Genomic DNA, 13429 nt, shown 5'->3' with positions numbered 1-13429 from the left:
ATTATCAAAGCATTTGCTTGTTTCAGTACTATCCTAGTATATTTGCAAAAAGTCTATTTTCCCGTGTCAGCAAATTATGCATTGAGGTTAATCACTGTACACTGCTAACAACTGAAAGTAAGAACATAATCCTCACTAGCAAATGAACACTGGAAATTACATAATCTGCAAAATCTTCATAATGATGATTTCTACTGAGTAATTTAAAAAGAAATTGGCAGAATTTAAGAATAAACTGCTTATGCATAAACCCTACTCATCCATTATATCTCTGAATTTGCATAGTCATCTTCATATACCCCAAAGGACAGAGAAATCATCCTAAAAATTACTTCATCTCCTTGCTACCTTTCATTTCCTCTCTTTCTCAACCACCAGTTCTCCAAATATCCCACCCCACTTTAACTCTATCCTTCATTTTCATGTTGTCAGAATCTGTCAACTCAGTTTTGTAATGTACTTACTAAACTGTCACCCAGATACACTCCTGACTCAGATACTCTCCATATCAAATTCCTGAAAAAGCTTTTTTCTTCATCAAAATTCTGCTCATTCAGAATTTTATTTTTTCACTTTGCACAGGTATTATCCCTCCAGGATGGAAATTAACTAATACAATACTTTTAACTCAAAACTGCAAACCATTCTCTGTCTAGACATTATCATCCTTAAAGAAATCTCACCACATTAGTTAAACTCATTGTGTCCATATTATAAACAGATGTTCTTCAATCTGTAATACAGTCACATAATAATAAGCGTGGTTTCAGATGCAATATTTCTACTGCTTTTGTACAGATTGCTGGCTACATTTTTAGAAACAAAGACAAGAGCTCACATACACATATAATCATATAATATCTTAAACTAAAAAAGTAGTCAACCATATTACACCACACCTCTCATAAATTTTTACCTTTTGCCATGGAATCCTTCTCCTGGTTCAGAAAACATTTTTAATTGTTAGCCTTAGCATGGATTGATTTTGGAATACATCAACTTCCATTTCTGTGCTATAATCCAGATTCCCCTGAGTTCTGTCCCCATATCAATTTTGCTATCGGTCTTTATAAATAATATTCTCTCAGTCTTCCTGTTCTGAAAAATAGTGAATAAGGTGATGCTCTGCTTCTCTTAAAAAGTGTATCAAACTGCATACACCTCAAACTCATAATCTACTCCAGCTTTAACATTTGTCTATAGCTCCAAAACAAGATCTCAGTAAATCATTATCAGTGAAAAACTCACACCTTTGTGAGTAAACAAACTCAGGTATCTTGCAACTAGAAAAAAAAAAAAAAAAAATATATATATATATATATATATATATATATAGGGATCCCCATCAGAAGCTCAAAGTTTAAAAACTTCGAACAGCAAATGGTTGAGACCATAAGATTGAAGTTTTGAAACTTTGACCATTTTGAATAGAGATCGCCGTACAGTGCGGAATGGAATATTTACATTTTTCCTCAGTGTAGTGAGATCTGGGAGTTAGTATATTTATTTAACAGGGAGTGTGGGTGGTGCATGGAGGCTTGCTCCCTGCAAAAACATGTAAAAAAAAATTTTTATTACAATTTTAAAGTTGCAGTATTTCGATCTTATGGTCTCAACCATTTGCAGTTTGAAGTTTTGAAACTCCGAGTTTGTGAAGTAGATCTATATACATACATACATACATACATACATACATACAGATATATGCTTCCTGGTACTAGTTAATGACTTACCTTTGCTCTCCCTTTACTCATTCCCAGTCCAAGGAGTCCTGCCATCCATCATGCCTAATCAAATAATTATTAAAGCACTCATTTTGATCCCAATTTCACCTTTCATAAACATACTGTGCTTGCTGTTATGTGAACCTTAACTAAGTTAATTTTATTCATAGGTTCTCCTCCACTCATCTCACTCTTTAAACACCACAATCTACAACCCACCATATTTTTATCCCAAACTTTATGTATGTATATTGTCTTGTCATGCTATGCAACTCCCAAAATATATCATCATCATGAACCCCCTAAAAAATATCTGAAACTTTATTTCCCTCTGGTACTACAACACATGCATCACTATATTCTTCTTAATTTTATGAACATACTTCTTTATGCAATGACACCCTATAAACCTATTCAGATAGAGCTCTACCCACTCTTACTACTAACTGTTCCAAATCCAGTCACCAGTATATGCTCAGATCCTAAGAAACTGGAGCCTGACTTTGTATTCTATCCTTTGTCCCAGTCTCCTTCAATAAACACATTACACCAAATGACATTTGATGATTTTTATTAAAATTCCATAAACATAACTTATTGACCAATATTTTAGTTTATTAATCACAGCATAAACATCCATATAACTGTTAACTAGGGCAGTGTGACCTCACTCACACTGACCAAATAAGCAGTGTCCTTACCATTACTTGCTTACTTTTACTTATCAAGCAGCGTCCACTCGCTCACCTTCATTTCCCAACTCATTAAACCTCCAGCACCAGAGGGGGAATAGAAGAGGGACAAGCCTGCCCCTCATTTCTGCCTACACAAACTTATAAAATAGCCACACAACCCCAATGTTCCAAAAACATGGAGGGAGGACAGGTAGCAAGTACATGCCAAAATATGATTCCTTACCCAGTTAAACTTGCATAAAACCCATTAAGCCTCTCCTTACACTTACCTCATTTCCTCCCAATCAACCTACATTCCCATTTAACCCTATCACCCCCCCAAACAAGCTTTCATCCCCTACCCACTTGAATCCCATTACTATTTCTCCTAACCCCAACCTGAAAATGTCCTTGGATAAATTGGTTTGTTACCAAACCTCCTTTGTAATTTCTGCTTAAAGTGCCATCTCTATGCTGCTTAGAATTCCCTTAACACTGACATAAAAAGGCTCCCTATTGAAATGAAAGCACTCAAAACGCAGAGTGCTGAAAAAAATACCACAAGCACAGAAGAAGTGCTGAAAAAAATACCACAAGCACAGAAGAAGTGCTGAAAAAAAATACCACAAGCACAGAAGAAGTGCTGAAAAAAATACCACAAGCACAGAAGAAGTGCTGAAAAAAATACCACAAGCACAGAAGAAGAGCGAATCTCAAAAATCCCTCTTCGAAAACCTTCTTTATGCAGGGGAGACAAGCCCCCCCCGGGTCCCCCCTTCCATGTGAGGGGCTTGCCTCTATACCCTCTAAACACACATATACCAACTCCAAGATCTTCATACTATGGAGAAAAGGTAATATTCTTAGAAATGCATCTCAGACTTTGTATATACAAGTCTAATCTTTCTGTCATTCAGTCTCCATATTTCGGGACTTGCTCTAGCGGGTCCCAACATTTCAAATGTTTACCATTAAGGAATCTTTCTACCTTCTCACCCTTCAGTAACTGAGTTCTGTTCAGGTGATACTCCACAATCACCCACTTATTGATGTTCTCTTTAAATCCCTTTATTTTTGCAACTATCAAAATACTGCCTGAAAATTTGCAAAGTGTTTTCCTTCACTAAAGTTACCAAGTTGCCTACTTTTTTTATAAATTATAATTTATTTATTTGATTTTACTGTAAATGTAATGTGTTGTTTTCCTCTTGCCAAGTCATGGGTCATTTTTTTTTTTTTTTTAGAACAGCACAGCTATCTCGTTTACAGCAAAAATCAATACATATATAATGTTAACATTGGATATGTGACTTTTATTTTTTTATTTGTTTTGTTTTGCTTTTGTTAACAGGAAAGTTTAGTGATTATTATTTTCCCTTTCTTATTTATCCAGTAGTAGCTATTGACAAGAGTGAAACTATAATCTACCTTTATGGGATGCAAGGTGGAAGTAAAACAAATCCCATGCACAACTGCTACAAGTAAAACATCCCCTTAAAATGTTTGGTTTATAAAGATGTTTGATTTATAAAGAACTGTGACACTGCTGTGTAATACATGAATGGTCTCTGCACTAAACCTGTAAAGTTTATGTGTACTTAATTGTAGACAGAATAGTCACCACAGAGGCACACTTCTTAGTTTGCTATTTCCATGCAAAACAGTTCCCTACTGCAAAATATAGCCTTTTTTGTGGACTCTATTAACATCCGAACATGGCATAGCTTGAGACACAGCTCAGTCTTATACGGTGTGCTTCATTATGAATGAAATTCTTACCTAATGAGAGATGAGCTATCTTGGTTACCTAACATGAAAAATTCAAAAGGTGTACACATCTGCTATATGCATAGTACCATTTAATGTCATTTTCAGTTGAGATCTTTTAAAGCACTTTTGTCTATGGCATGTTAGAAAGTCTATGTGACATAGCATAAAGTAGACTTGATCCATAGGAAAGAAACTTTATAAATAAAATATTACATTCTTACTAACATTACTCAGCATCTCCCACATTTAATTAACATTTTCTGTTTGGCATTATGATAAGCTTTCAGAGCAGTAACCTGACAACCATGAACCATAACAGGAGATCAGTGAAACAGATGACCACCTTGTTAAAGGAGTTCATATGTGTCTGTCTGTCTGTCTGTCCTATGCAGGAACACATCTTGACTTTCTTTTTTTTTTTTTTTTTTGGTGTCATGGCTAACGTAGTTGGCATTGGCTTAAAACTGTGCATAGCAGTTATGGATAAGGATGTAGGATACTCAATGGATATCAAAGAAGGGTGACTTTGCATATTATAGGATAGAGGTAGGAAGTTTTGTTTTGAGAGGTATGCAAATGAGGTAATAAAGGATAATAGTATAATTGGACCTGCAGTAGTAATCTTTTTTTTTCTGTTTACCTTTTCTCTCTTCCCTATTGATCATCAAGCCCTCCTTAAGCAGGCTCAGACACCCCCCCCAGTATGACACATATACCCAGTACCATTCTGGGGTGAGATCTACCTTGGAAAGCAATTATGCGGCCAGCCATAAAGGTTATGTTTTCCTACTATCTGCTGACAGCTGTCTTCCCCTACAGCCTGGTCTATAAGATGATACATTCTCCCCACTCCATAGGCTTACTCAATCTGATACTGCACTGTGCAATGGGTAAGGGCTAATATCATCATGGACCTGTCTTCTCTCACTAGATTTCCAAATGTGTGTGTGTGTGTGTCTCTCTCTCTCTTTCTCTCTCTAACACCAGTAGTGCTCAAGTCCATCACTTGTCTTCAACCATACAAACAACTCATTCTTTCTCTGTCCAAACCCCTGACACTTAAGATGACATGATTACCTGCATCATTGTCCTAATATTCCATATATTTGGTCTGCTTCATATACAGAAAAGAAGACTACCTCCAGTGGCTTGGATAGGCAAACATCATGCTCTTAACTTTGCTTCCTATTCCTACTGGTATGAGTCTCTGCCCTAGCACTTAAGTGGCAGAAAAGCCAGTTGAAAATCACCACATCCTCCATGTAAACCTTTTAATTTGTTTTCTATTCTTTGTTAAACTTTCTACCTAAAAAAATACTGGAGACTGAAAAATTACATTTGTAAGAATAAAAGCTAATTACTGCACCCAGTTGAAATGAAAAGGGACTTATACTATTTACATCACCTACCATGTTTCTTCAAAAATACCTGTGTAATAAGGCAAGATCACTGAACAATGGAGGTAGAGAAATATTTCCTTTCCTCTAATGTTGTGAACACCTTGAGTACTAATAAAATACCTCACAGCCACATTCAGCAGCCCCAAGATAAGACCAAATTTATAGTTGCATAACAGTACCATTTCCTGCTTCACCAGCTCCCCTCATTTACCCCAGCAGCACAATGTGCAAATGCTTGCACTGAAGGCTTAGCCACATTATTTCATACAGTATAATCCTATCTTCAAAAAAAGCCATTAATCACTATAATCCTGCACTTTACCTGCAGAAGTGTTTTTCAAGAGCTGTACATAATAAGACACTGTCTAAAGAAATTATAACAAAATTCCCATACTTTATCTTACCCTAAAATCCTTCAGAATAAAATAATGTCTGATTTGTAAATGGCACCTGATAAAGGCCTAACCATTTCCACAGTAAGTTTATTGCGTGTATATTAACTGATTTCAGTCCTTCAAAAACTAGACTTCACAATAAAGTTAAAAATGATGAAAGCAAAGTGGTAAAAACCAGGTGGTATGTCCTCCATTGCAAAATAACGATAAATGTACTGATAAATAATAAAAAGGAGCAATGGAAGGCAGGCCGGCAGTACTTGAGTCCAAAATCTAGGTGAATCCAAGCCAAAAATAAGGCGTTTCAAGCAACAATCCAACTTATAAACTCAGAGACACAGCTAAGTTAGATACCATAAAAACTCTCTTTTAATGTAGTCGACCATTGGTAAGCGCTTTCACAATACAGCTTCATCAGACCATAAAACAACTACTAAAACAGCACCATATATAAACTTACATCAGTTAAGCAACAGCCAATAACATAGTTATTGTAATCAAGCCATTCATCTAAAGGGGAAAATAAAACAATGGATACCAACGCTTACAGACCTCTATGTGAAACCTCTGTATTAACTATCACAGTCTGTACATATATGGGTGCACATGTATAAAAAAGAAATATATACAAATACAAATATATATAAAAACATAGCATAAGACAAAATAATATAACAAGTCATTTATGTAGCCTTCTCTTCTTCAAAACAGGCTATATATAGGCCCTTTCATTTAAACCCCTGCCTCTATCAGCACAAAGTATGATGATCGAGCAGGCCTCTCTATACTCAGTATGTGTGCATAAATCACCTCCCCTAATACTGGGGTTAATAGTCTCAATCACCCTGAAACTAAACGTGTGTGACATATCAGTCTCTAAAACATGTTTGGACAGTGCATTATGTACAGAACCTTTCCTAATGTGATATATATGTTCACACATCCTATCATGTAGGACCCTATAAAGCTGTCATTACTGGAGTTTCTCAGTCCTGCCTTATGTCATGTATCACACTCCTACCTTTTGCTCTTTCTAATCCAACTTTATGCTGCCTTCCAAGGTCAATGAGGAGGGGTATTTTTCTACTTATATAAAAGAAGCTGTATTGCACATTGGGTCATCATCTATAAACAATAACAGCTATGAACCAGATTGAGTTATTTCTTAGTGTGTATAAGAAGTCATCTTAAGTTCAAGGTTACTGTGATATATAGTCTTCTTCAGCCATAATTACAAAACCCTGAATGCTAAAGCTTAAGGACTGAAGTTGGGAAGGAAGCCATCATGTGTAGTAAAATCTACAGCTGATACACAGTTACATTATTATAGAAAATCTAAGCACTCTCTGTAGTGGCACGTGGCTGCAAGAGGCTGTGTTGCTGCATCAAAGCATTTGATTCTCCAGTTTTGTTATTGGCTGTGTGACCTATCTTCCATATAAAGAGTGGTGTGTGTGTGTGTGTGTGTATGTGTGTGTGTGTGTGTGTGTGTGTGTGTGTGTGTGTGTGTGTGTGTGTGTGTGTGTGTGTGTGTGCGCACGTAAAGTTTAACTGCATAAGAAACACATGTCAACAACTTGATATATTATTAAAAGGCCAGAAAGTATTTCCTCTGCATTTGCTTTGTTTCCAGGTTTTAGTTAGCACTGACCGTGGATTTCTACAGTCTCTGCAAGGAAAAAAAGTACAATTCCTAGCACATGTATATTCTTTAGACAGTTCAGCAAAACTCTCAGTTTCCATTTTTAACTGAGGTCATACAGCTGGACTGGCATAATGCCCTTGGGCCAGATATCACATCATTTGAATTTAGACTTGACACCCTTCTTTCCCTACAGTATATATTGTCCCTCTAAATGGCGGATGAGTGAGGCAGCTGTTTGACTTTAGATCACAAGGCATTCAGTAAGCAACATATCACACTATGACTGTATTTAAACAAATCAGCAGTTCTAGAGACTGTGTCTGTTCTTTGCAAATTGTAAAATCACTAAAGATGATTGACTGTGAGATGAACAGTACATTCCTTTAAAGCTGTCTGTTTTCACGTACTGACCAATCCCCCCCATTAAAACAAAACAAAAACTGAGTCAATCTGATACTTTCATTCACTACAATATGTATGCAACAACTTAACAAAGTTGTTTTCATGGTCCTCTACCTCATTATATTTAAGGATCATGGTGCCAGTGCATCAGATACAATTGTCCAAAAGACATGCACTATTAACACCATTTCAAGTTAAACAATCTAGAGCATAACGACTTTTACTAAAACATAATAACATATATAGCTACAGCAATTCATGCTTATTCTTGAATTTAATTTTCACCTTTTAATATTTAGTATCAGATTAATACTGCTTGCAATACTACTGCATACGTGTCCAATTGAGTTAAATGCTACATTACTCATTTTGATCTGCAGGAAATTTTTCTGTTGTATTTAGCATCCCTTCTCACAATGACAAACAGTACAAACAAGCTATGGTATGATATATATTTTCTATGATTTCAACCCATAAGGCATGTTCCTGCAATGACTGAGTGATAGCACTGCCATTTCCCTTTACCAAGGTTTGTTACTTACATTGTACAAACATCTCCACCACTGGCCAGGTAAGACATGAAAATTCTAAACAATTATTATTTCACCATGTCCCATTGTTCAGTGCCATACTCATGCACACTCTCACATTAGCCACATTTTAGAGACTAGACCCTATTACATTTATACTCCATGTTTGATTATATGTTGTTTATTTATATTTCGTAATGGTTAGATTTTTTTTATTTTTACATTGTCTTATTATTACTTTTACTACCATTGCAACTCTCTTACTTTGTTGTGTTAGGATTAATTTAAAACCAAGTTGAATTAAATTGAGTTGTTATGATGTGTTTGATTGATAGTATGAAATACCACCTTGGAATATGTTAGCATAGAGAGATTTGAGGAAGCCTTTCATCTGTTTCATTTATATATATATATATATATATATATATATATATATATATATATATATATATATATATATATTAATGTTTATGTACATATGTGCATACATAAACATAAACACACACACACACACAAACAAAATCATGTATACCTATATCTATATATCTATATATCTATATCTATATATCTATATATATATATATATATATATATATATATATACTCCACAACCATTCCAGCACTCGAAAAATAACAAAATCCTCAAACCAGCAGAAGATTCGACTATTTATTGGCAAACCTGCCCACAAAATACACAGACCGGTGGCCGGTGGCCGGTTTCGCTCGCAGCGTCTTCAGTGTGGCAATGGATATAAAGTTTTGACAATGGTCTAGTTTAATAATGTGTATGCAGACATGGAGAGGAATAGCTCCTGTACAATTAGTTTTCCATTTTGTGTTTTATTTATCTAACTGGTCAACCAGAAAAAATATTATACATTTGTTTTAGAAACAAACTGTACCATTGCAAGAGTAAAACAGAATTTGTCGTAGTAGTTAACAATTATAACCACAAAAAGTTCTGTTTAGATCAGCAAAATTAATAATTGACCTTTCTTCCATTATAAATCCAGCAGCAAGATAATTTTTCTCTCATTTTTGACCCTAGAAAGTGGTTTCACCTGTTTATGCACAATGTTTTGCACTAATTTAAAAGAAACAATTACAAAAATCCTGTAACACCATACTATCAGTTGCACAAAACAAATTCCTTGGATTAATTGTATACTTTTCAACATGTACCTAAGCAAGCACACGGGCAATGTATTGATCGGAATTCTTAACTGAAAGGGTGTGGCCTGGATCACAAAATAAATACATTTTCTACTCTGAAGTATTCAAGTAATTATGATAGTATTTATTTGCCAATTTCACAAATAACTAGTTAAAAGTGATAAATCTAAAATCTGAAAAGATTAAGCTTCATACTGATATAAATTTCAAGTGACAATCATGATATTTTCCTGTCAAATTTTAAGAAGAAAGAAGAAAGAAAAACATTTCTTAAGGAAGACGAATCATTCCAAGGCTACCCAGCAAGAAAATTCCATGAAAAGGAAGCTGCAATCAATTCTTATAAGTAGTCAAGACCTGGTTATTAAAATAGATGAACTAGACTTTAAAATTAAAAAATAAAGGAAGACTCAACTAACCCAATTGAACTACTAAATGAAGTCATTAAGCAACTAAATGTTCAGCTTCCAACATTAGAGGATTCTGTGCCTGATATTGACTGTAGATTAAAAGAGGGAGAAAACAGTACTGAATTCCTGCTAGAGCAAAACAACAAATGTACTTGAAATTAGATGACTTGGAAAATAGAGACAGAAGAAATAACATTAGAATCTATCATCCCAGAACAAATGGAAGATGATAATATGGTGAACCTTTTATCTGCCTAGATTCCCAAAACTTCAAAACTACCAGAAACCCTCTCTTTTGGTATTAATACAGCACACAGATAATTTTCTACAACCCCTTCAAACAGAAAACTTCTACATCCTAGATCTATTATTGTTAAATTAATCCCTAGTCAAGATCAAGACCTTGTCTCAAAAACTGCCTGGTCTTTTGCATCCTTAAAAATAGGAGATTGATTAATCAGATTTGGTAATGACTTTTCTCCTATTGCAGTCTCAAAAAAGAAATCATGCATTCCCTTTATAAAATTTTTGAAAAAGGCTGTCATCAAAACACAACTTATCTTTCCTGTCAGACTAAGACTTTGTTTACCAGACAGTAAGAACACTTTTGAAACATTTGTAGAAGCTAATCATTTTGTACAAAAGAACTTATTAAATCCAGTAGCACTCATGAATTCCATTGTTACTTTAAAGAGACAAGCATCAAAAAATGAATGGCCAGTATAAGAAAAGAAAAAAATCTAGAGACAAATAAACAACATAAAATCTTTTTATTTATATAACAGTGAAACTACTTACTTGAGATCACTCAAATAAGGTTATACATTTTATATCTCTCAAAGTTAAATGTCAGCAGTAGTTTTTATTTCTTAACCATTACAAACAATGCAAATAACTTAAAATGGGAACTAATGAACCTTATAAAAATCTTATAAGGTTCTTAAGTAAAGTACTGTATTTTGACTATGCTTAAATCAATGTGAAAGTACAGTACAGTTATTTTCATTCATCCTGACACTCCTCACTTCTTTTGCATCACTATAGTTGTTTGTTTTGGTTAAAATAAGCTATTTCAAATGATGCAAAATGAAAATGAAGGCTTTAAATGTTAATGCATAAAACGTCAACCCCCTTCTTTATTAATATGACCTTTTTCATATTCTGTTGAGGTTTATAATGCTGTTTATGCAGTAAATATTATCTATTTCATGTGTAAACTAGTAATTTATACTTTATGGTATTTTTATACTTTAAACAAAGTTAAAGGTTGAAAATTATCTTTTTAGTTCACTCCACAGTTTGTATAGTACAGCTGCAAATGTTTTGTGTTTAAAAGCTTTCCATTTACAGGTTAAATTCCTGCTGACTTACTTTTGAAACTTTTGAAATAAGCTCAAGCTCCTGGGTGTTCTGAAAGCCTCCATCTTTGTGAAGAAGCATTTGTGATGCTAGTCAGGAAGTAATTTGTGACGTGTACTTTAATCTTTATGCTGAACACAACAGACCAATCAGAATCCAAAACATACTTTTGGTTGCTTTTTTAAATAAAATTAATGTTTTATGTGAAAACAAAATGTAATCATTTTTTTCTTTAAAAAAGCTCAAAATAATTGCATTTGTAGTTTAAATGGTTTAAGAGTTTTTGGGAATTATTAATCTCTGAATAAGGAAAGCTTTAAGTGTTACACATATGCACATTTAACTGCTGATCAACATGCAACTCAGTTAAACTACATTATATCTTACAGTGTTAGTTAATGGTTATTATATAATTAATATAGCAATTAATGTGTGTCTATTACTACAAATGCTTGATTATTTTAGCTTCCATACTGAGGGGTTTTGAATTATATATTGTTAGTGTTTTAAAGCTAAATACTGACATGTTATCCATACAAATGTCATTTTAATTGTTTTATAAATGATACAGGAAAACATTATATAATTGCCATCAATACAACATCTTTTATAGAATAACAGCTCATAACATTTTTCTTTAAATGTAAATGGGTTAAATAACTCTATGAAGAGAAGTAGCATCAACAAATATTTAACTTTGCTTAAAGCTGATCTTGTTTCTCTTCAAGAAACCCACTTATTGTTAGAGAATTTAGATAGATTATTGTTAAAGAACTGTACAGTATTAATTAACTCTCAATTCAATCATAAAAGAAGAGGTGTCCTAATTTTATGGAAAAAAAACTTAAGATTACCAGAGATCATAGATTGTTATCCAGATAAATATGGTATGCTCGGGATAGTAGTAATAAAATTGGGAAATAAACTTTACACCCTTATTAAAACATACTGGATAACTGGTATTGGCATAAAATATGTAAAAAGACATGTATATACTATGACTTTACACTCTAAGGAGTAAAATACTTCAAGCAGGTGATTTTAATTGCATTTTATCTCCTACTGACACCACGAGCACTAAATCTTTTAAAATTTCTCCAATAACAAAAATATTTAAACAGCTGTATAAATACAAGAAATTTGAATAATATATATGGTATACGATTATCTTCTTCTATAAAATTCCCTCATTATTCATATAGGTTTGGTACACATACTAACATAGATAAAGTATTTGTAACTAGCTCTTTACTGTCAAAAACAGTTGATGTGTAGATTGTTTCATGCCTTTTATCAGATAATAACACTATTACTTTTAAAATAAATTTTGCACTGACATCTTAAACTTTTGCCGAAGAATCCCTGCATATATAACAAAAGTAAAAGTCTTTCAAGAATTAGTTTTATATGAAATAACGCAGTTCATGGAAGTGAATAATAATAGTGAGGTTTCAGACATGATTCTATAGGATATCTTAAATGTGGTTATATATATATGGAAAAGCTAAAAGCTGGTATCTATCCAAAAGAAAAGAATGGGACAAGAAGTTAATAGACATACAAAAGGAAATTGATGAATTAAAACTAAATCTTACACCTAACAATAAATCAGTACTAGCTAATATTAATAAACTAAATAAATAATGCCAAGATATTCTACAACATAAAATTTCTATTGACTTAGAGAAAATAAAATTACATTCATATTCAGTCAACCCTAAATGTTTACATAAAATTGCAATCAGATCAAAAAATTTTAAATTTAATTGTGAAAAGTCATATCAAATAAATTATATATAAAGACAATAATAAGATAATAAGAGTATCAGACTTGAAAAATATATTAAACTACCTTTAGAAGCATTATGAATGTATCAACAGCTCTGAGTTAAATACAAGTAACAATACAATTATTGATGGCTTTTTAAAAATAAAATATTCAAAAAA

This window comes from Protopterus annectens, chromosome 8.part0 (assembly GCF_019279795.1).
Source record: "Protopterus annectens isolate FY-2018-M chromosome 8.part0, PAN1.0, whole genome shotgun sequence".
Classification (NCBI taxonomy): domain Eukaryota; kingdom Metazoa; phylum Chordata; order Ceratodontiformes; family Protopteridae; genus Protopterus; species Protopterus annectens.
Note: the sequence above shows the minus strand (reverse complement) of the source record.